General features: G+C 52.5%; 1 protein-coding gene across 1 annotated transcript in view; it reads right to left on the reverse strand.

The window, feature by feature from the left end:
• Positions 1-24,499, reverse strand: part of ELF4 (E74 like ETS transcription factor 4) — a 36,485-nt gene extending 11,986 nt beyond the window's left edge. The window contains exon 1 of the mRNA XM_082864149.1: positions 24,334-24,499. The gene's annotated coding sequence lies outside the window, so the exon portion shown is untranslated. The remainder of the gene's footprint in view (positions 1-24,333) is intronic.
• Positions 24,500-25,111: the final 612 nt, after the last annotated feature.

Here is a 25,111-nt window from a genome sequence, read left to right on the forward strand (position 1 = left end):
CTGTGGCCTCCTGGAGAAGCCTCCCAGGGCCATTTATGCTTGGAAGGTCTGTCTCCCCCAGCCAAAGTGCCCCAAGGCCCGCATTCCGCAGCTCCCGCCCTCCCACAGGCCAGCCGTCTGCCCCCAGGAAGCATTCTCATACTAATCAAATGAAAGGCGATCACTTTCACCTAATCCCACTTTGTCTAAACATGAAACTCCTGTGTCTGCCCCTCTCTCCTCCGAGGTCATTCCGCCATGGCCTTTCCCTCCAGGTTTGCTCATCAGTTTGGCTTCTCTTCACAGTTCTGTGTACCTCCCTTACCTCCCCCATTAGAACGTGGCTTCACTGAGGGCATGGATGAAACTTTAGCACCTTGCACGGTGCTGGGCATGTAGCAGGCGCTCAATGTATGTTTGTGGAACAAACACATGAATGAATGGTACTGGTCAGCTAGTACCAGTGAGGTGTGTTTTCTGGGCAATAAGTATACCCATGCATACACTGGGTGTGGGGTGGATGTCACGTGCTCTAGTTTACAGGGGAGAGAGAAACGTGTGTGCTCTGTGTGTGTTACATCTGTGTATTTCTGCACTGTAATTTACAATGGGGGAGCTCGGGAGGGGGTTTGCTGTGGGTATGCAAACACACTGTAGATATACATATGTGCAGGGTGTGGGGATATGTGTGTGAGAGCCTCTGTGTGTCAAAGGGCTCTGGTCCTGTCTGGGCCAGCACAGCCACAAGCTCAGTCGTCGGTTCCTCCTCCGCCAGGCCTGCCTTTGTGAGAATGACAAGCCCGAGCTAATACTGGCTGCACACCAAGCCGATGCCGGCTGGCAGAAGCTGGCTGTGGTGGAGTGGGCCGGGGCGGGGCCCAGGGTTCTGCTGGCGAGAGGGCCGCCACGGCCACCTGGCCCCACACACGGAAAACTCAAAGTCCTCTTGCTTCCCAGGAGAAGAATGCCAGTAGCAGAATGTGTACGTGGCCCATGGGTCCTTGGGGTGAGCCCCCACCAGGCCCGCTCTCCTAGGGGGGTGGTGGGAGAGGGAAGGCAGCTCCCACTGGATTGGATGGAGCCCTTGGCCATCAAGGCAAAAAGGAGAGGTTTGAAATACAAGATAGAGACAAATCCAATTGCCGTCTTTAGGTATCAGCGTGTCTAAATATCCAAATTCAGGACTTGGTTGGTGCAGGTCCCAACGGCCCAGAATTGTGGCTATTGTGGGGCTGCAGCCAGCACCCAAGGCTGATCCTGGTCTCTTGTTCTGCCCGAGAGCTCTAGCCTGAAGTTAAGGTGAAGAGGTGTGTGGGGTGGGGGTGGGAAGCTAAGAAAAGTCTCCCCTCACCCCCATGGAACCTTCCAGTCCAGAAGGTTTCACCCTTCCCCCTTCAGATGTTTGAGGATTTGAAAGTGAGAGGTGGGGAGAGGCGCATTTGCATGTTCACTCACTCTCCCCCAAGTCCCTCAAAATAACCTCCCTCTCCCAGGAACCTGAAACCAAAGAAGCCACCAGCACAAGAAGGCCCGCCCTGCTGGAGGCCGGGGAGGCCCGCACAGGGGCTCCCCTCCCTGGCGTCCTTACAGACGCCCTGGGACACACATTCACTGGCCTAGAGCCCTGGACACCGCCTCATGGGTGAGTGGGGGGCTAGGAAGGTCCACAAGGACACTTGGCTCAAGGAATCGGGCACCTGGTTACCCTTAGTAACCGGTGCTGAGTTCCTCCCACCCCGCCCCATCATTGCAAAGCTCACAGCTGGCTCCAGTCAAAGTCCACTCCCAGGGTGGCAAGAGCTCCACTCCCTTTGAGGCCACTGCAGTATCCCTGGCTCCCATGGCCTGTCCTACTTGGGCTGAAAGCAAAGCCTTTGTGAGAGCATATGGCCCCCGGCCTGTGTGTGTGCACACGCACGCCACAGGAGGGAGCAAGACAGCGAGGGTGCCCACACCCCCCGCCTGCAAACACACACCTCTGGTTCTCTGTGGTTGTGATTGCATTTCAAAACCAAAATAGCAAAACAGAAGTGGTTTGGGCTGTTCCTGCGTCATCACAGCTGGGCCCCCTTCAGACGTACAGACCCTTTCTGGGGCCGTCACTGGAACATGTCAAGCGGTGTCCAGCACCCACCCATCTGGGCCTCCCCTACAGGAAACAGCCCCTATGTGAAAGCCACGTCCACAGTCTCCATGGAGCAAGTTTAAATCTACACCCGTTCGGCTGAGCCAATGGCTCTCACAGAATCACTAATAACCCCCGTGGCATTTTCACACACGCCGGCAAACATGGGGGCCAGATGGTCAGCTGGGCCCACAGAGCAGAGTTCTCCAGTTCCTCGCCCTCTCGCAGCCAGCTCTCACTCCTGAAATACCCCGTCCTCCCTGAAACCTTTCTGGAATTCTCTGGAAAGGAAGTGACAATTTCCTTCATGCCATTTCCCACTCCCTCAACACCCCGCCCCCACAACCACAAACAAAATGGAAACTACCCCAGGAACAGCTGTACCCTCTACTTAAAAACAGCCCCTCCTCCAATAGTCATCACGCTGCACGTTTGCACACTGCACCACATGACCAATGGCGTGTATTTAAGAGGCAGAGGGCCAGACTCGGGGGTCCAGTCTGTAGCCATGGACGTAGCAGAAGTAAGCCAAGTGTGGGACCCCTGCACAACCTTGGTCCAACTAGAGCTGGACTCCAAGCAGCCAGCTAGACCCCCCTCCTCGAACAGATGCCCAGCGAAGGGGCCCCGGCCACAGCTATTTTGTCAGCTTCTTCTCCTCTATTCCTGCCTTCTTACCACTCCCTCCATTTGAGATGAAATCAGGAAGAGGGAGGGAAAAAAATAAAGGTTTTGCAAGCTCTGTTGGTTGGGGTTTCTCTGCGCTTATTTACAAGAAACCCAGTTTCCTTCCTTGGCCCTCGGTCACTGCCTGATTCCCGTGTATGGTTTGTCACAGCTCTGATGGTAAGGCAGGCCCAGAGCTCCTCTCCAACTGCCCCTGCCCTTTCTCAGCTCCAGGCCTGCCCCTACTTTCCCGCCGGAGCTGGCGCACTGGAGGAGGGGTCAGGGCTGCAGGTCGCAGGCACAGAGACGTCTGCTCCTCTTTCTCCAGGAGACCCAACAAGAGGTGTGACCCCGGAAAAGTCAGCCATCTTTCTGGGCTGTGGTCTCTGTCATCCTTAAGATGGGTGAGGGCTGAGGGGAATCCAGGCCTAGCAGCTGCTCACCAGGGAGTCTCGGGTGAATGAAGATGGTGGTGGGAAAGTGCTTTGAAAATTAAAACACACTCATTCAGATGATGAGTTCCAGGTGACCTCCCAGAGAGCAAGGGGGCTGGGGACCCCATTAAGCTCCTGGATGCCCCCCATGGCTCTAGAACATAGATAGGGTGGGCTGCAGGCTTCCAGTTGTTGGCTTGGAAGGGGCTGGCTCCTCTCCTGGGATGGGGGCCCTGTAGGGAGGGACAGGCTGCTGTGGTTGAAGGAGTGCTCCCAGTCCCCTGTCCTCACCACCTCCAACCAGCCCTAGCCCTCTGGGTTGTGGTTATGTGGCAAGAGCACTGAAGAAGCCCCAGTGGGATGGGGGGAGGGCTATGACAAAGGGAACCTATTTCCCCAGCTGTCCTGACTCCCAGGGGCCTGGCCTGAGAAAGCTAAAAGAGCGCCCCCTGGAGGTGCCTGCAGCCACCACACCCTCATCTCCGGAGCTCCAGGGACCAGCAGGAGGCAGAGGGGCACCAAGCGCTCCTGGGAAGCGAAGAACAAGTCAGTGATGGGGAGAACATGCTGCGGGAAAGCGGGCAAAGCCAAATCCAGGCCAGCTACTGAACCCCAGCGGGGTGCGCTGCCAGCCACAGCCTAGAAGACCCCAGAAGTCCCTGCAGACTGTAAGGGCACGGGCTTCCCAGCGAGAGGACCCAGCTTTGCCTTGGGGCTTAGGCAGGTCACCCTCTTCCTCCGGGAAACGAGGCCATCCTCCCTAGCTCACGGGATTGTTGTGGAAGGCCAGCAGGTCAATGTAGGTGAGAGCCCTGTGTTACCCCCTAAGTGTGTTTTTAGATTTCCTGGTCAGATCCGTGTCTCTTTGGCTGAGGTCATGCATTAAGCCTTCAGGATATCTTTACCTAGATGGACAGGAAGAAAGGGAAATGGAGTGGTGGGATGAAATGGAGGCTGAGGGGGGGACATAACCAACAATCATCAAACATGGTGGAGAGCGGAAACCAGTTTGACTATGGGGAGGAGGTGGGACTGGCTGGGGGGCAGGGAAATCAGGGGGATAAGTGCATAGGCCTCGATTCACCAGGTGGTGGAATTTGAACTTGATCTGGAAGGCAACTGGGAGTTACTGTTGATTCTTGAGCAAGGGAGGGGCATAAAGCAAGCAGTTCCCAAGGAAGATCAGTTTGTTCTGAGTGCATGAGTTGAGGAGATGGAAGGGGACCAGGTGGGGCACCTGGAGCCAAGGAGGTGAATCCCAGGGCCACCCTGAAGGAATAAAATGACAGAGTACAGGGCCATACAGTAATTGCAGAGACCTCAAGATTGCAACCTGTTCTTGCTGTGAGAATTGTAAAAGATAGAGTGACTGGGGCAGGAAATATGGCAAGAACATGAGCTCAGTTTGGACATTTTGAAGTTGGGATTATCTTGAAAAATCCAGGATTAATGGTGGAAAAAAGAGGGCCCAGACAGTCATTTTGCTAAACACACACACACACACACACACACACACACGCGCGCGCACACACACACACACACCCTGGCAGGTGGGGCCTCGACAGGCCTTCAGTGGCCAGAGGAGCAGGCCTGGCCTGGCGAGGCTGGCATTCTGGACACTGTAGCAGAAAGCTGCATGTGCTGAATGAAAATGCTTCGAATGGCACACACTCCACCCCCACCCCTGCCCCCAGTAAGGCCTGCCTGCTTCCACGGGGGGTGGGGGGGGATGGGCGGGGGACAGACACACTGACCAGAGACTAATTAAATTTATTAGTGGGTTTTTTAGAAGCTGGGGCAATCTGTGGCTGGGCACCAAAAGGATATTAAGTCAGATAACTTTTATTGAAGGGACAGTGTTCTTTGTCTAGGCCCCTGCCAGCATGTGTCCTAGAAACGAATGCAGAGGCTCCCTGCTGGGATCTGGGGCTCCCCCAGGTGGGAGGGGTGGCGCAGGGTTTGAGACCTGCTTGGCTCTTGGTGCCCCTTCCAAACGCCCCCTTCCCCTACTGGCTACTTTCCAGGCAAGGAAAAGCAAGGGGCAGTCCAGCGTCCCCTGCACAGAGAGGCGGGCTCGAGAAAGCATGAGGTGGAAAGAGCCTACAGGCTGGGCTGGGCAGACAGGGAGGGCACCTTCAGCCCCGATGTAACCGGGAGCTCGCGGGGGCTCCTCCCTCCCCCTCCCCCACATGGCTGAACGCCTCTCCTTGACTCAGTCTCAGGATGTCAAAGTTAAAAGGGACCTGAAAGATCATGGCATCCATCCTTCCTGTCATCCAACTGCAGACACCGAGTTCTCGAGGAAAGAGAAGTGACTTGCTCAAGGTCACACAGCTAGTTGCCGTGACTCCCAGGTGACCTTTCTTTCTCCCCTCCTCATTGTCTCTCCGGCATCCTCAAAAAAGCCAACCCTTTCCTTTGGTGATAACAGACAGCAGCCAAAGACCCAGGGCTGGCAAATAACAATGAGGCCACACATGTGCAGAACACATTTAACATTCGCAATGACTTCCCCACCTCTGCGTCTTTGTTCACACTGTCCCCTAGGCCTGATATGCCCTTCCCCAATTTCTGCAGCGCCAATTCCCACACGGTGTTCAAGATCTGAAGCAAATGTCACCTCCTTTACAAAGCTTTACCTGCTTCTTCCTCACCTGATATATCTCCTCCTCCTTCTCCTCTTCTTAACACCTTAGCTTGACTTACATTAAAGCAGGGGGTCTGCAAACTATGGCCCATGTGCCAAATCCAGCCCACCGTCTTCTTGTGTGGCCAGTGAGCTAAGGACGGTTTTTGTATTTTTTTAAGGATTGGGGAAAAAAATCAAAAGAACAATATTTCCTGCCACAGAAGAATTATATGAAGTCCAAATTTCAGTGTCCACAAAGAAAGTTTTATTGGAATGCAGCTACATGCATTCGTTTACGTATTGTCTGTGGTGGTTCTGCATCGTAAGCTGAGTTGCTGTGACAAGAGTTCACATGGGCCGCAAAGGCTAAACTACTTACTATGTGGTCCTTTGCAGGAAAAGTTTGCTGACTCCTGGACCAAAGGCTTCACTCCCCTTCAGAGTGAATAAATTCAAGCTCCTTTCGTAGAAGAATGTCACGGAGACTCACAGGTGCCTGGAGGGAGGCATGGAACACATCAAGTACAAACTGCCAATTTTCATCAGAAAGTTCTAGCCCTGGCTCTGCCCACGGTGTGACCTTGAGCAAGTCACTTTTGCTTTGTTGGCCTCAGTTTCCTCAGCTGCACAGCGAGGGGGGTTGGACTGGATGGCCTCAGGCCCTTTCTAGCCCTACAACTTAGAGACTCAGCAATCTGCTGCATTTGCAACTCACAGTTTTGAGCAGGCACCATTCTGATCATTTTCTCTCAGAACAAGACCTTACAGAAGGTTCCCCTGCCCAGCTGTGGCTTTCCCTACCATTGTGGGCCCCCTCACTTATACTCACTTGCCCCGCCCGACCCTTCCCTTCTGCTGACCTGTCTGCCCTTCTCTCCGAACTCCTCTTCCGGCAAAATGAACATGGCCTCCTCTGAGGAAGCACCGCCCCCCCTCACCCGGTGGTCCAGGAGCCTCCATTTTGCGGGGTGGGGTGGAGGCAGGGAAAGAAGGGCTCTCGGCTCTCCTCCGCCTCGCAGGGCCCACAGCAGACAGGCAGTGGAGCAGGAGATAGGGCCAGCCCTCCCCGCACCCCTGCTCTGCCAGAGGAAACAGCCCCTCTCTGCCACTTCCTGTCCCAGGGGTTTCAGCAGTTTCCCCTTCAGGGCCTGCGGGCCCTCCCAGCCCCGCCCCGCCCCTGCCCCACACAGGTCAGAGAGTGCAGAGAGGGGAGGGGCCCTGTGGGTGAGTGGGGAGGATCCCTCACAGGAAGGCTGAGGAGACAGCTGTCTACACAAGGGGACGCCCCAGCAGCTCCTCTGCCAGCCTGCTTGGGCTGGGGGAGCCGGGACCTGGGAGGGAGATGGGACTGTCTCCACAAACCCTCTCCTGTTAGCAGATGAGTACACATGAGCTCATCACCTCACCTAGCGATCACCTTGGAGAGCACAGTGAGCCTGCTGGGTGAAAGAGTGGGCTGTAAATGCTGAGGTCAGTTCTGCCTGGGCTGAGGACCAGCCCTGGGTGGCTTCAGATGGAGAGACGGGTTGAAGCGAGAGAGCCTGGGGAAACCAGGCCAACCATGGTGGTTAATTCGGAGCAGCAGGTGACACTGAAATCAATGGCACGTCAAAACTTTGCATGATTTTGTCCCTAGCGCCGATGGACAGAGGCAACAATGGAGAGCAAAGTATTCTATTACATGCGGGTCAAGGGTAGTGGCATTTTCTGGGTGATGGAACAGGAAGCTATCACGTTCCACAGCCGCTGCTGATTTGGTGTGGTGACTTCTACTTGTAAATACATCCCAGTTGCCTTTGCAAGGTGGGGCTCCTAGCAGTGGGGCTGTGAGCCCGTGAGGGATCCGGGCAGGTGACCGGAAGCTCTGCCAGGCCTTCCCAAGGCAATAGGTCAGAGGAGCAGTAGTAGCCTGAGGCTCTGCACCTCTGCCCAGTTGTCAGTCCCCCTGAAGACAAGTTAGAAGTACATGATGATGGTTCTAGAAGCCTTGGTGCCTGGGATGGGGTCCTAATAGTGGATAGACACAACCACCTTGGCCCCCTGTGGTAATAGTGTTCCATGAGGTTCAAGTAGCAGTGAGCGAAGCTAAGGGTAAGGGGACCCCTAGAAATGATGGTCTGAATGGGCCAACGAAAAGGGATGGGAAGATGGTCTCCCGGCTCTGAGAGGTCATCTTCTTGTGCTTTTGGCTAAGAGCCCTGACCAGCCAGGCCTCCTGTCAATAGAACAGTCTGGCTTCGCCCCCTCTCCCCTCCCTCCATGCCTCCAGAGCCAAAAAGACCCAGCGCCCCTGCGATAGAGCCCCATCGCCCCTGAGGGGCGTGCCCGCTCCACCCCGCAAGTTGGAGTAAATACTGCTTCACAGCTGATATGGAGGATGCCAAGGAAGCCTCAGAGACAACATCTGGATGTGCACCCGGGCTCCTGCCAGCCCCTCCCTACATCTGCAGTGCAAACCCAGGGACAGGGTTTGGTTACAAGCCCAACTCAAAGCTGGTGGCATGTGTTTGGAAAGCACACCTGACTGGGCGGAGCGGGTGGAAGCACTTGAGACCGGTGCCAGCTCAGGGCAAGCGCTTGCGGGGTTGGCACTGATCTGAGCTAGTGTTGGACCCGGGATGGCGGGTGTAGCCACTGTGGCCTCAGCCGTGGGCATGTTGCAGGAGGGGCAGAGTGGCGTGGGTACTCATTTAAAGTGGGCAAGATTTTCTTTTGTGCCCTCTGATATCACGCCAGCCTATTTCCTCTGCTTCTGGGGAAGGGGACCGAACAGTAAAAATTACAGGGTGACAGGGTGGAGCATAGGGAAGATGGCACGGATTTACATTTATTGGGTACAAGCCGCGGGGCTGGTGTCGCGCCAGTCACTTGCCGTAGGGCTATCTCCTTTCATTCTTACAGCATCGCAAAGTAGCTAGTCAGTGGCAGAGCCCGGGTTTGAACCCAGGTTTATTTCCAACTAGTACGCTCTTTGAACTTTGTTTCCAGTTATATCTCTTTTGGTAATAATCCTGTTTTAATAGTTCCATTTTACAAGCAGGAGAAGTGAGTCTTAGAAAAGATGAGGTAACAGGACCAAGGTCACACTGCCTGTCAAGAATGGAGGCAGAACTCAAACCCAGGCCTGTGTGACCTCAGAGTCTGTGCCTTTTCCCACTGCTCCATGCTGGCGACCACCTGCTCAGATTCCTAGCTCCGAGCTTGCTCACAACACCCAACGCTGAAGGCTCGGAGCCCCTACGATGTCCTTCAACAAAAGCTTCCCAGGCCTGTGTCCCAGATGCCTCGAAGCTCCATCTGATAGGTGAAACGTAACTTTCTGGGCAAAATGGTGACGAGTTGAGCCCCTGTGGCCAGCTGTGGAGGAGGTATTGTGGAGTACAAGGCTTCCGGCTCTGTTGATGAAGGAGGCTGACTCTATTCCTGTACCTCAGGAGACTACCGCTTCCAGAGTGTTGCTGGCTTCAGACCTGGAGTGGCTTAGGCATGGTCCCTGCCCCATAAATATACACTTGCTCTCGCCTTACACATAATTTAAGTCTGGGTTCTTATCTCAGGGTGTTGGTTCACATGTTGTTTCAAATATTTATGGAAAGTCAGCCCTGAACACCTCATAGGTGCCAGGTCTGTGGCCAGGGGCCTATCGCTGGGCCCACCCCATTCTTCTCTGTGGTAGGGTCTATTTGTATCTAAGTTCCCGGTAAGCTGGGTTAGCCCATCTGCCTAAACAACATTGCTGGGGTTTTTTCCCCTTAAAACACTCCTATAGCCAGTGTCTCTTCAAAATTGAGGCTCGGAGGTTGGGGGAAAATGGGGAGTGACTGCTAATGGGTATAGAGTTTCTTTATGGGGCAATAAAAATATTCTAAAATGGGTTGTGGTGAAGAACATACAACTCTGTGAGTATACAAAAAGGCATTGAATTATATACTTTAATTGGGTGAATTGTATGGTATTGAATTATAATTATATCTAATAAAGCTGTTATTAAAAAAAAAAAAGTGGCCCAGAGAGGGCTCACTCAAGGCCACACGCAAGTTCATAGAACAGCTCAGGCCAGACTCCAGGTCTTCGGATTTCTGATTCTGAAGCTCCCTCCTCCCATCAGCCTCCCCATAACCCTGAACAAGCATAACTGCTGAGGTTCAGCGAGTGTGCAAGGCAGCCCTATGCATGAGGGTTGGCGGCTGGATCTAGAGCAACAGGGTAGGAGTAGAAAATGCTCTAGAGCTGGGGCTTCAACTTAGGTCTCCATGAGCGTGGCCAAGTCCCTGCCCATCTCTGAGACCCAGCGGCCCCATCTGTTAAGTGAAGTGGATGAGTCTGGTGATCCTTTGCAAAAGGCTCCACCAGCTCTGACCGTCTGCAGTTCTAATTATAAAGCCCTGCAGGATGGAAGAGACTGGCATGTTGGATACGGGGCTCTTCTTGGAGTGCTGCAGGGGGCCTGGACACGATTAGGTGTTCCAGCTGATGCTCCTCATGCAGAGTGACGACCAGGACTTTCCCATGAGAGTCAGATGCTTTCAGAGGATTCCACTGCTGAGTTTCTCTATGGGGGGGGGGGTAGCTGGTCCTGATTTCACTCCCCCCCACCGCCCCTGCCCACCAGCAGTGCTAGGTGGTAGAATAACCCATAATAGAGACCCATTGATCATGTCCTTTGGAGATGTCAGGAATCAGGTTCTTGGCCTGGCCCCTAGGCAGCCCCACCGCGTGCTAAGCTTGCCTCCGTGGTGGAGGGAATGACTGCTGATGGCCACCAGTCTAGTCCCCACTGGACAGGATGTTTCCACATCAAGCCCCACTTCCTGCAGCTAGGCCTGGGCTCCGGTTTCCCCCTTCTCTTGCCATGTGGTTGCCTGCCCTCTGCCCCCTCCCCTTGCTGGGTGTTTACAGGCTGCCTTATCAGCCTGGGGAATCTGGGCCTCACCCAGTCGGCTGCCCTGCCCCGCCCGGCACAGCCGGCCTGCCCAGGGCCCTACCTGCTGTGGTTTCGTCACTCCAGGCAGGCACCCCTACACCCCTCGCAGGCAGGGGCTGTGGATGAGAGCTTGCTGCCTGCCGGAGTGAGAGCTGAATATTCATAGCGCGTCGTCCACCTTGTACAAGCTGGGGGAGGGTATGCCCTCTTTCTACATTGTCACTGTCTCTATCTGCAGGCTCTCGGGACAGAAATGAGGCGCTCGGGCTGCTGAGGAGGCTAACTTTGGCCTGGAGAGCCTCGACGGCTCTTCTGTTCTCAGCCACAAAGAGGTGAGCAGGGGGCTGGGGGCGCAGCAGTAGGCTGGAAGGCTCTGAGTGTACAGACAGTTGGTTGGTTTTTTTTTTTAACTGCAGAGTACTGTAAACACCTCACGCTACAGGTGGGGCGGAATGAGGGGCTGCAGACTGAGTGTGGTGGAGGAGGGAAGGCTGGGGAATCCGTGGGCACAGCCTTCAGAGCCCAGACCTCAGAGCTTCCTGGGTCCCACGCTGTCTCCATCTCACCTTGGGATCTGGTCACCCACCCAAAGGCTACGATGAGGCCAGGGCCGACCACTGAGCAAGTCCGATGACTTCCCCTCAGAGCACAACAGCTTAGATTTTTCCATCAAATGAGTTTGAACTAAGGAAGGGGACAGGAATGGGGACAGTGGGCAAATAAACCTGCAGGAGGTGATGGACTTCCCTTCCAGCACTGTGGGCTAATACCTCGAAAGTTCACGTTCTGACCTGTTCCTAGACGGGTCCCACAGGGACAGGGCTTGCTTGCCAAAGCTGACCAATCCCCAGAGCAGGAATCAAAGCCACAGTCCAAACCTGCTCATCTTCCAGGGGCTTCCATTTTGTTCACTGAGAAATCAATTAAAATATGCTCAGGCAGTAGACCGCGGCATCACACTACAGATAAAATGCCATACTTCAAAGAAATTTTATACAGCTGTGTCTTTCTAGGTCTCTAAGATACAATTCAATAGTTTGGGGCGCTTGGGTGGGAAAGTTTGGAAAAACTCTGCTCAGGCAATTTTGCCATTAATGGGCTATGTAACCACAGGCATGCCATGTCACATGGCTCTCACAGCCTCGGGCTTCCCCCGCCCCCCTCCACCAGAGATTTCATGCTACTCAGAGCTTCTCACAAGCTTACTGACCCTAGTAGCAGTCAGGGCTCCGCAGGCCACCCCACCTCCCCAGAAATAACTTCCCACCACTCAGAAAAATCATAAACCATTTAGTGTTAATGTGTTAATGGGTGATACTGGGTTAATGTGTCACCTCTCTCCTCAGCACATTTTCATTTTAAAAGGCCATCCGGAGCTACCCTGCTTTAACCTAAGGAGTGGCTCCGGGGTTAATAGGGGTGCCAGTGAGCAAGGGAGGGTTTCTTGCTGACACCATTAGCCCTGGAGCGAGCCGGCCTTCCCCATCTACTCCCCATGCCTGTGGTCTCTGTTGGGAAGCTGTACAGAGGGGATGTGAAAGTCTTTGAAAAGCTAGCCAGGCCTGGTGCAGCAGAAAGCCCACTTGACTGGGCATGAGGAAGAGTAAGTTCCAGTCATGGCCCTGCCTCTGCCTAGCTCCTCCCCTAGCCTCTGAGCTGGCGCCTGCCCCTACTCCAGGGCACACATGTACATCTATGGCTGTGGCCACACCAGCCGTACTCGGCAGAGCTTTACAGTCCAAACTCATCTGCTTGCTTTCCAAAGGTCTTTCACAGTCTGACCCCACCCTACCTACTCAGCCTTGTTTCCCATGATTTCCCAACTCAAGCCTGGGCTTCAAGCCCAGTGGTCTCCTCATGGTCCCCTGAGGGAACATTCCAGGCTCATTCACGGAGTTTCTCAGGCCTGCCAGGCCCTTGCTGCTCTGTTTTGGTTAATCAAATAGTGCCCATCTAGCAAGGTCCCAACCAAGTTCCCCAGATCCATGGAGCTGGTTGTGCCCTGATAACGAGAGTCCACACCAATGGAGGAGCCCCCTTCTAAACTCGCATAGCCCTTAAATTTGACCACAAGATCTCTTAATCCCACGCAATCTTGAATTGCTCTTTATTTCATGTGTATGTCTTATTTCCCCAACAGGTGGTAAAATCCATGGGATCAAGGTCTATTTAATCTTCTCCTGACTCTAACAAACACAGGTCTGGGCATTCATGAACTAAGTCCGTGTAAATTCTCAGCCCAAGTGAGATCTCTAGAAAAGAGACCCCGAATCCTGATAGATCTGAGGGCTACAGTCTAGGGGTGGGGATAGGGATAGAATTAGGGGGCAAAGGTCTCCAGGCTCAAACATTACTAGTCTTCTCTTGCTCCAGGCCTCTACTAAGGAAAACACCTACCAGCTAGAGTCATTTATTCCAAACAGCATCAAGAAGGCAGTTGATGATCAATCAGGTCATCATCAAAGCATTCTCTCTTTGTACAAAACCACAGTGTTTCTACCTGGTGAATATTGGGTGCTGCTCTGATCACTGGACCCTTGGGAAAGACTTCATGATGCTGGATCAGTTATAAGAGCTAAAGTGGTTCAAGAGAATGCGGTGTGAGGATAACTTTTTTTTTTTAAGAGGTCTTTTGCTGGCTAGATAGACAAGGTTGAAAAGGGATATGACTGTCATCTAGAAAATGATGTATGGAGCAGATAATGATGGAACCCTGCACCAAAAATAGGTTATAGGGCTTCTCTGGTGGCGCAGTGGTTGAGAGTCCGCCTGCCGATGCAGGGGACACGGGTTCGTGCCCCGGTCTGCGAAGATCCCACATGCCATGGAGCGGCTGGGCCCATGAGCCGTGGCCACTGAGCCTGAGCGTCCAGAGCCTGTGCTCTGCAACGGGAGAGGCCACAGCAGTGAGAGGCCCGCATATCAAAAAAAAAAAAAGGGTTATAAACGAAGGGCAAATAATAAATAGTTCTATTTTGCAAACGCATAGTAAAGTTAAGAAACTCTTTACTGAAGAATATCAATGAGGGACTCCCCTGGTGGTCCAGTGGTTAAGAATCCGCCTTCCAATGCAGGGGATGTGGGTTTGATTCCTGGTCGGGGAACTAAGATCCCCCATGTCGCGGGACAACTAAGCCCACGTGCCGAAACTACTGAGCCCTCATGCCTCAACTAGAGGGCCGGTATGCCACAAACTATGGAGCCCACGTGCTCTGGAGCCCGTGAGCCACAGCTACAGAGAAGCCAGCGTGCCACAACTAAGATCCCGCATGCTGCAACTAAGACCTGACATGGCCAAAAATAAATAAATAAATAAATATATTTTTAAAAGAACGAGTTAAAAAAAAAAGAATATCGGGGCTTCCCTGGGGGCACAGTGGTTGAGAGTCCACCTGCCGACGCAGGGGACACGGGTTCGTGCCCCGGTCCGGGAAGATCCCCCATGCCGCGGAGCGGCTGGGCCCGTGAGCCATGGCTGCTGAGCCTGCGCGTCTGGAGCCTGTGCTCCGCAATGGGAGAGGCCACAACAGTGAGAGGCCCACGTACCGCTAAAAAAAATATATATATATATTGGACTTCCCTGGTGCCACAGTGGGTTAAGAATCCGTCTGCCAATGCAGGGAACAGGGGTTCAACCCTTGGTCCGGGAAGATCCCACATGCCGCGGAGCAACTAAGCCCATGGGCCACAACTACTGAGCCCTCGCGCCTAGAGCCTGTGCTCCACAATAAGAGAAGCCACTGCAATGATAAGCCTGCATACTGCAATGAAGCCCCCGCTCGCTGCAACTAGAGAAAGCCCATGCACAGCAGCGAAGACCCAACACGGCCAAAAATAAATTAAAAAAGAAAAAGAATATCAGTGAAGAGATTAAGCATCTTCTAAAATGACAGTAACATTAGGGTCATCCATGATTATAAAATAAGATCACAAAAGCACAGCCAAACATATCTGCTATAACAGTTAATGTAAATAGAATAAATGCAAGTATTAAAAAAAGATATTATAAATAAGCCATAAGGATATATTGTAAAGCACAGGGAATATAGCCAACATTTTATAATAACTCTAAATAGAGTATAACCTTTAAAAATTGTGAATCACTGTGTTGTACACCTGAAACTTATATGATATTGTAAATCAACTATATGTCAATTAAAAAATGATACTGACAATCTGATTCTAAAATTTACATGGAGTTGCAAACGACTTAAAATAGGCAAGAACAACTTTGATAAAGAACAAAGTTGGAGGGCTAATACTACCTGATTTTAAGAATGATTATAAAGCTACAGTAATCAAAACAATTGGTATTAGCATAAGGATAAACAAATAGATCAATCAACAGAACAGAATATAGAGTCCAGAAATAAACCTATATATAAGGACAACTGTAACAGACTAACAATAACTTTTTCAACAAGTGGTGCTGGAATAACTGGATATCCATATGTAAAAAGAAGAAAATGAATTTGGATTTGTACCACTCAGCATAGAGAAAAATTAACTCGAAATTGATCGAAGACCAAATGTAAAACCTAAAACTACAAAACTTCTAAAAGAAACCATAAGACAAAAATATCTATGGCCTGAGGCTAGGTGAAGCATTCCAAGATACAACACCAAAAGCATGATCCATAAAAGTAAAAACTGATTGGTTAGACTTGAAAACTTCTGCTCTTCAAAAGACACTATGGGACTTCCCTGGTGGCGCAGTGGTTAAGAATCCACCTGCCAATGCAGGGGACACGGGTTTGAGCCCTGGTTTGGGAAGATCCCACATGCCGCAGAGCAGCTAAGCCCGTGTGCCACAACTCCTGAGCCTGTGCTCTAGAGCCCATGTGCCACAGCTACTGAGCCCATGTGCCACAACTACTGTAGTCTGTGCGCCTAGAGCCCGTGCTCCGCAACAAGAGAAGCTACCACAATGAGAAGCCCATGCACCACAACGGAGAGTAGCCCCCGCTCACTGCAACTAGAGAAAGCCCACAGCAATGAACACCCAATGCAGCCAAAAATAAACAAACAAACAAGTAAATAAATGTAGTAGTAATATTCTAAAAAAAAAGACACTATGACTCTGAAGGCATGTCTACATTAATAATAACTTAAAAAAATTCTTCTAGCTCATTCTAATCACTAAACGGCAAGGATTTTATGTCGCTATTTTTTGTCTTCAATAAAAAATTTAACCCCCCCCCAAAAAAAAGACACTATGAAGAGAATGAAAAGACAAGGCACATACTCAGACAAAATCTTTGTAAAGCATGTATCTGATAAAGGTCTTATATCTAGAATATATAAAGATTTCTCAAAACTCAACTACAAGAAAACAAACAAGTCAATTTAAAAATGGGCCAAAGTTTTGAACAGACACCTCACCAAAGTAGATATATTGGTGACAAATAAGTACATGAAAAGATGTTCAATTCATCAGTCATTAGGGCAATACAAATTAAAACTACAGTGAGATACAACTGCACACCCATTAGAATGGGTAAAATTTTAAGACTGCCCACACCAAATGTTGACAAGGATGTGGAGCAACTGAAACTCTAATACACAGCTGGTGGGAATGTAAAATGGTACAATGACTTTGGAAAACAGATTGATAGTTTCTTAAAAAGTTGAACCTACAACTACTGAATGATCCAGTCATTCCACTCCTAGGTATTTGACCAATAGAAAAAGACACATATAGCTATAGAAAGATTTGTACAAAGATGCTCACTGCAGCGTTTTTTGTAATAGCCAAAAAGTAGAAAAAATCAAAACCACCAGATGTCCACCAAGCGATGAATAGATCAACAATATATGGTATATCCATTCAACAGAATTCTACTTAGCAGTAAAAGGGAGTGAAATACTGATATAGACAACAACATGGATGGATCTTAAAATAAATATGCTGAATGAAAGAAGCCATACAAGGAGAGAGTACATCCTATATGATTCCACGTATATAAAACTCTAGAAAATGCAAACTATTACACTGAGTAGTGAATAAGCCCTAGAACTCTAATGCACAGTGTAGGGAATGTAGACAGCAATATTGTATTAACAACCATCAAACTTGCTAAGAGACTAGAACTTAATTATTCCAATCACTAAATAGAAAGGATAATTATGCAACATGATAGAGGTGCTAATTATCACTACAATGGCAACCGCATTACAACATATAAACATATCAAATTACCATGGTGTACACCTTAACTTTACACAATGTTATATGTCAAATACAGACGGTCCCCAACTTAATGATGGTTCAACTTATGATTTTTCAACTTTACGACGGTGCGAAAACGATACATATTCAGTTGAAACTGTACTTCGAATTCTGAACTTTGATCTTTTCCCGGGCTAGTGATATGTGATGCTGGGCAGTGGCAGTGGCAGCCACCACATCGCCCAGTCAGCCACGCATTCACGAGGGTAAACAACCAACAGACTTACAACCATTCTGTACGCAGACAACCATTCTGTTTTTCACTTTCAGTACATTATTCAATAAATTACATGAGATATTCAACACTTTATCATGAAATAAGCTTTGCGTTAGATGATTTTGCCCAACTGTATGCTAATAAGTGTTCTGAGCATGTTTAAGACGGTAGGCTAGGCTAAGCTATGGTGCTCAGTAGGTTAGGTGTAATTGATGTATTTTCAGCGTAAGATAGTTTCAACTTCCGACGGGTTTATCAGGATGTAACCTCATCATAAGTCAATGAAGATTTGTACATTTCAATTAAAAAATGAATACTAACTGATAGTCACAGAAAGCAGATAAGTGGTTGCTCAGGATGAGAAGGAGGGATTGCCAAGGGGCACAAGGAAACTTTTGGGGGTGACTAGTTTCACGAGTATATACATATGTCAAATATTATCAAATCGTACGCTTTAAATATGTGCAGTTTATTGTATGTCAATATTGCCTCAATAAAACTGTTCAATAAAAAGAAAGAAAAAGGTCCCCAGGTTGGGTAAAATGACAACAGCAGCATTTACTCTGTAATTTTAGCAGAAGTAATATTACTGCGTAATTTAACTATGCAATAGTATCAATATACGAGAGCAGTGAAGACAAGAGGCAAGAACACGCATGCTCTCCTAGAAAACACATTCCTTGATGCCACCAGTGGAGACAAATTCTGAACCCTGGAACGTACTGATTTGTTGTTTTATCTTTTGCTCCTGCTCCTGCCGTTGTTATTGTCCCACTGAGCCTGGAAGGCCCCTAGAGCACAGCCAATGCGCTCTCTTTCCTCTTTTGAAAGGCCATCTGCCCTCTCACTTCCAGGAGACCTTCCCCAATTAAGTTAAGGAGGGAGAAGAATGATCTTCCTCTAGGCAAGCCCTCCTCGAACCCACCATCACCTAATCTACAAAACTTAAGTGCCACAGGCTGGCTGGTACTTCAGCTCCCACCCGCTGTGAGGCTAAGTGCATGTGTGTTACTAGAGCTCCAGAATTGGGTTTAGATTCTTCAGAGCAGGGGCCTGGGCCTGCTGTGTGTTTTTTTTTTTTTTTTTTTTAGGATCAGGGTGGCGCCAAGAAAGTGGTCACCTAATGAGACAGGTGTTTTCTGTGCATGGATTCTCACAGAATCAGCAGAGCTGAACTAGCCTCTCTTATCCTCTGGGGGCATTATGGGAAAAAGACAGATTATCTCCTAAATCTATGTCTTAAGTACCTCCTTGTTATCAGGTCATCAGGAATTTGGGGAGGTTAAGACTAATTGCCCACTCTCCCATCCCCCATCCCATCACATCCCCCAAGGCCTACGGGTGGGGACCAAGGGACTGAGTGAAGTGGCTCAGGGGTGGTCCAAGGGTGGTCCAGGGCCTCCTGCCCTTGTGGGTGGTCACAGGCTTCTCAAGCAAACAAAATCCACTTGCTAGCAGATGGAACCTCCAAGTTACTTTCTGGGAGGCCTTTGGAATGGGAGTGGCCCCCAGCCCCCCAGGAACTCTTCTGGGCAAAGGCAGTGTCCCAGCTCCAACCCAACGCCTCTGGGCATGAGCGAAAGGAGGCAGAAAGTGAGCAGTGGTTGGCCGGTCGGCTCCCAGAATTCTACATTCAGTAGGGTAATAACAACAAACTGATGATTGCTAAATACTTGCCAGGGATGGAACATGAGGTCTTCTCTCAAAGGAACTAACTCACTCGTATTCCTACAGAGAACGAACCTTGAGATGAAGTGGTGAAGAGATAAAGATGGCAATGTTAATAAAAATGTTAAAGACTTGATTTTTACTCTTCACTACAGCACTGCCTGCCACTCAGATTTTAACACACACACACACACACACACACACACACACACACACAATCTTCTTCCACATCCCTTCCTTATTCTGTGTGACAGCAGAGTTAACAAAAAGTTAGCAGAAGGATGTGGAAAATCTCCCTGTTGGTTTTATGAATGGGCATTGTGTGCCCTGCCAGCACTGCCAGAGAAGCAGTTGATCCCTGGAGCCTGGCAAAGTCAAAGGTGTGGGAGGAGGAAATGATAAGAACAACATCAACAATAATAGTAAGAGCCACAGAATAATAGCAGCTAACACTTACTGGGTGGTTACCATGTGCCAGGCACCATGCTGAGTGCTTTACAGGCATTATCTCATTTAATCCTCACTCAAACCCTGGGAAGTGGGTTCTGAGACTCAGAGTGGTTATGTGACTAGTCCATAGTCACACAGCCAGTAAGTGATAGGTCTGGGATATGAACGCAGAGAGCCTGTGTTCTTCCTCCTCCGGATAATACCGGGCTCGAGAAGAATACTGAGTTAGACTGGAAGAGGAAGGGAGCTTCGGGAAGGGCAGGTGGAGTGAGAAGTGGAAAGTACCAGCACTGGGACAAGAAGGGGGTCCCTCGAGAAGATGGGAACCTAGGGCAAAGTTTCCTCAATCTGGGCAAGCTGTTTAACCTCTTGCTTCTTGTTGGTCTGGCTGAGAAATGTTCTGGCACTTTCCCTCGCAGATCCTCCTGCATGAAACACCCCTCCCTGCTCTGCTTGACCCTCCTCACCACCCTGGGAGAAGGCTGGGTGGGGTCTCTTTGCCAAGTAACTCACGTTAGGACACAATTTCCCGGGCCAAAAAGTCAGGGCACTCTGGTGTGTCTCTGTGGTTTTGCAATGTGCTGGGGAGGGTGCAGGGCAAGAGGGCAGTGAGAGAGGAAAACTGATGCATGGCGGGGGCGGTATGTGTGTGTCCAGGTGTTTTTATCCAATTAAATCCAACAAGGACCAAGTCCCCCTCCACATCCAGGCATGGGAGATGCAGAAGTCCCAGAACAAATACATGGCTAGTCCTCGCCCTTCCCCAGGGGGTCTGGACAGAAACATGTGGGACATTTTAGTTCTCGGCTGGCTGACAAAATGAAAATCTCTATCCTCTACCTGAACCTCTGGGCTTCCAGAGCAATCCCAGGACCCTGGGGAAAGATGGGACTCAACCAGCCCGTGCCTGCAGTAACACCTGTGGCGGGGCAGTTTTCCTGTCCCTTTGGTGCCCTCTGCCTCTCTTTTTCCCCTCTCCCCTCCAGGGCCTCTGCATGGGCGGTGGAGGGGATGGGGGAGGCAGGAGATCAACATGAAATCCCCTCAGCTTGTGGGGCGGGAAAGCCTGGCCAACCTTTGTGTTTTATCAATCCGTCCTGGGGGCGCTGGGCTCCCCACCTGGGCCATCCACTTTGCATCTCCCAGGATGCAGACTGGGGTTTGCACCGAGCCACCCACACTGGCTGACCTGGTCTTTTATGTGACATGCATTCGCCAAACAATTATAGAGGCTTTGAAGGTCAGCCTGTGGCCAGGAAAGAGAGAGAAAGGCGTTTTCTCTCCCTTTTCTGCCTAGCCCAATCTCCCCCACACCACCCTGCCCCCTTCAAGGTCTAGCTCAGAGCCGAGGCCCTCACAAAGCCTTCCCTCCCTCCTCCAACTGCTGCTGACCTCAGAGCCCCGGCCGCCTCTGGCCCCTGCTCCAAGGAGCACAATTAGCACCTGACCAGCCGCTGGCCTCGCCTCTGCTTGTATCAGTGTCTTAGTCATCTCTCCCACCCCACCCCCTTCGCTCGTCTCCCCTACAGCACCTAGCACAGGTTGGGCACACAGTAGGTGTTAATAAATATCCTTTGAATTGAAACTCAGCGGCCCCTATGAGGTCAGAACCGTCATAAGCACCCCGACCAGCAGTTCCTTGGCAACCAGCGCTGGGGTCCGAGCTATAGGGCATTAGCGGTGCGGCTGCTATTACAGGCCATGCAAGACTCAGCGGCCAGAGATTTGCAGGCAGGTTGGTGTTGATGAGAAAAGCCCCTGACCCCTAGGAAAGCGCCCATGGGATTCTGGGTACCTCGGATGAGTTTCCTCTCTCCCCTGCAGAACTAGTTTTCAGTCTGAGAACCACAAAGGGAATAAATTGGCAGTGAATCCAGAAACCTCTTTGCAGCTTAGAAATCCTGGAGAGAGAAGCAAGCCTGCGTTGGGGTCAGGCCCAAGCTTGAGGGGAGAAGGCTGCCCAAGGCCCTTCCAAGCTTGGTGGGGGACCTCTGGGAGGTGCTGGGGGCATGGCAGGCAGAGGGGCTAGAGGGGAGTCTGGGGGTGGCCCTAAGTAACGCCGTCCTGTCCTGCAAACCAACAAATCACACCACTGAATGCTTGCCACCTGCAGCCCACACAGGAATTGGGTCTCCCCCTCCCTCTCATTCACCCAAATCCCAGGGCAGGCCTCTGTCCAGGGGTGGCGTCCTGAGCAGAGCCCAGCCAGTGTCCCCAGACAAGGAGAAGCCTCCAAGTCTGAGGTACCTGGCTCCCCACACTGGCTTTGAATTAGGGATTCGAGCCCGGCTTCAAATTTTGGTTATTTATATAGATGACCTAGCCACCCTCTCTGGCCCCCTCCCACACTCCCCACCCTGACTCTGGCCCATGCCAGAAGGTACACACAGTCCCGGAAGACAGGCGGTGCCTTCTTCACCTCTGTATTTCCCTCACTGCCCCTTCGCTGATGCCTAGTACTGGGACTGGTTCTCAGCAAATGTTCGCTGAGTTGAATCTGAGTTTTAGGCACCGTGTAAGACAATACCATAAGGCTCGCTTGCGCTTACCATGTGCCGTGCACTGTTCTAATAATAAGCAGCTTATGTGTATTGATGTATTTCACCCTTAGCAAAACTTTATGAGGTAGGTCTGATTTGACAAATGAGGAAACTGAGGCACACAATTGACTGGGATCACACAGTTAGTAAATAACAGAGCTGGGATATAAACCCAGACAGTCTGGCTCTAGGGATGGGAGGGAAAATGAAAAAGTTGAGGGGTGAGGGGTGAGGCTCGCAAGGACCAAGGCCAAACTTCGGTGCAGAGCTTTCCCTGGGAAAGCAACCCCCTCAGCCTGCGTCTGGCTGGGCCTCTCAGGGAGGCCCTGAATTTTGCAGGCTAGGGATATTTTGGACATCCTATTAATCAGGCCCCTGAATGACGGACCACAGCACCCTCGTTTTTAGATTCCCATGTAGGACAGAGGAGACAGAAGCTGCTGTCCCACCACTTAGCTCAAGGCAGGGGGAGGGCTGCTTTCAGGCCTCCAGTTTGTCCAGGGGTGGGCGCCAGTTCCTGAGCAACCACCGAGCAAACAGTGCAGCAGTGGGAGGAATGCCAGACATAGTTGCAAACAAGCCACTCCTTCGGCTCACAGCTAGAGGCTGGGTGAGGGTGGCAACGTGGAGCCTGCTCAACGACCCCCACCCCTGCAACTCACACCTCCCAGGCTTTGAACCCAGAGACAACCACTTGCAAGGCAGCCTCTTCCCCACACTGGCCAGGATAGGAAGTCCTCCAGGATAGTTAATTCCTCCACTTAACTCAAGATAGCTCCCCGTTATCTGTTACTGCTGTGGGTCTACTGAATTAATGGCTGAGAAAGTGCCTTATAATCGGTAAAACCCTACATAACTAACCGCGAGGAGGAATCTGCCGTGCAAACGTGACCCTGAGCCTTTTCAGTGCCAAAGTGTCCTGTCTCCCCAGAGGAGAGAGTTAGATCTGATCCCTTCACCTTCCCCCCTCCAACCTGGCACTCAGGCCAGGGGTCAGCTCGCAGTGGGTGAGTCCCTGATGGGTGTGCCCACCAGCTGTTGGGGCCAAGCAGTGGTGGCTCTGGCCCTGGGGTGGTGACCTCACTTCCGCTCCTACCTCCCCAGCACTCCTCCCATATGAGGCCCCACCAGGCCAAAATCGAGAAGTTCAAGGTTAACTGATCCTCCCCACTTTAAGAGCTAATTAAAATGATTAGCCACAATGAACCGCCAAACATTAACCATAAGAAGCTGCAGGACCAGACAGGCCTCTATCTCGGGCAGAAGGATGAGGGGTAGGAATCAAACGGCCATCAAATCCCATGGCTGGCGTGTGGGGGGTGGGCAGCCGGGGAGAACCTGGCCGAGGCGCGGAGCCAATGGGGTCAGGAGGTGACTCTGGTCAGGAAGGCCGTGTAGTGAGGGAAGGGCGGCAGACTTCGGGTGCGACGGAGGGACCGGGAATCCATAAAGCCGCCGCCTCAGCAGTCTCCAAAAGCAAGGCGCTGTCGGCAGGGGACCCCGCGCTGCGCGGCTGCTGAGTCCCCGTGCCGGCAGCAGAGGAGGGAACAGAGAGGCGGGAGAGCCCGGGAGAGCGGGAACACGGGAGCGGGAAGGCTGGCGGCCGGCTCACACCGAAACTCCGGCCCCTGACGAGAGAGGTCTCTATTTTGGCGACCCAGTTATCCAAGTCATAGGTTCATAGGTGTGTGTGTGTGTGTGTGTGTGTGTGCGCGCGCGTGTGCGTGTGTGTGTGTGTGTGTGTGGAGAGAGGGAGAGAAAGAGAGTGTGTGTGTGTGTGTTACCCTAAGGCGCCTGGTCCCAGAAGCCCTAGAGGCCGCCAGATCAATCTAGCAGCCCCGCCAGTGAGGCCCAACCTCCTGCCCTCGGGCACCGAGCTGTTGGGGCGGGCTGTCACGATAGGCCCAGTCACGGACCCCGGGCTGCCTGGGGAGAAGGCAAACCGGCCCCCACCCCGACTCAGGAAATCGACTCAGCTTCTAACCCAGGATCCGTGGTCCGGGTTCCACAACGCACACGCGGTGGGGCGAGGCAAGGGCGGGACTCAACACGCCGCCGCTCTCCCACCCTTCCCTGGGCCCCAAGCCCCTACGCTCCGGGGCCCAGGCGTCCCCTATCCCGCCCTCAGGCAAACTTTCTGAGGTCCCCGAAGGCTCAGAAAACCGGCGCCATCGACGTACCTGCCGCCGAAGGGGCTCGGTAGCGGGGCCGGGGTCGATCGCCGCGGTCCCCTCCCCGCTCTGAGGGCCGAGACGCGGGTCCCCAGCCCGGCCAGCCCGCTTTCTCCCCTCGGAAGCCGGGCCGGGCGAGTGGCGCCGATACCTCGGCGCCGGCGAAAGGAGAAGTGGAAGTTGAGCGCGGCGCCCGGTCGGTCCCCGCGCCCGCCGGGGCCACCGTCCCCCTCCCTCCCTCCCTCCCTCCCTCCTCTCCTCCCTGCCCGCCTGCCCCCGCGGCCCCGCGCCCGTGACTCACCTCGGCGCCGGGGCAGGCTGGTCCGGGCGGGCGAGGCGCAGGGCTCTCCCACACGTCGCGCCGCCAATGGCAAGTTGGAGGGCGAGATGCAAATACCAGGTGAGACGGCGGCGCCCCTGATAAAACGACTCCGGGGAGTGGGGTGGAGTGCGGGGGGAGCCGGGTGGACGCCGGGGAGGGTCAGGCCGAGGGAGGGGGCGGCGGGGGCGCCCGGGGAGGGGGCGCGAGCCAGCGGAGACCTGCAATCAGACAACCGAGCGAAAGGGGAAATTGCACTAGAGACACACACGTCCCCGCAGGCGGCGGCTGGGGCGGGCGCGAAGGAGGCAGGGCGGGAGGGAGGGAAGAGCCGGAGGGAGGGACCGACGGGAGGGACCACGGGCGGGCGGGGGGGGAGGGCGCGAGGGAGGGACGAGGCGTCTTGGTGGAAACAGCGCCCCTCCACCCCCGGCCCGCCGCGGTCGCCAGCACGGCAGGGGGAGCCGTGCCAGGGGCCCGCGCGGCCTCTCCTTCCCCTCCCGGCTCGCTCGCCCCCGGGGAACCGCGAGAGCAGGACTCCCGCGGAGCCCACTTCGCGCTCCCAGCGCCCCACCCCCCACCTGGCGCGTTCCGGGGCCCGCAGCTCCGTCCGGGAAGCCCCTACACAATGCCTCGTAGAGAAAGCCGCTCCATTCCCGGGGGACTCTGGATGGCTATGTCCGGCCCCCTTGGCCTGCGCGCTCCACTCGCTTGACGCCTTTGGCCCCAGCCCTGCGCTCCAGATTATTACTGAGCGCCT

This window comes from Leucopleurus acutus (assembly GCF_964270905.1).
Source record: "Leucopleurus acutus genome assembly, chromosome: X".
Lineage (NCBI taxonomy): Eukaryota > Metazoa > Chordata > Mammalia > Artiodactyla > Delphinidae > Leucopleurus > Leucopleurus acutus.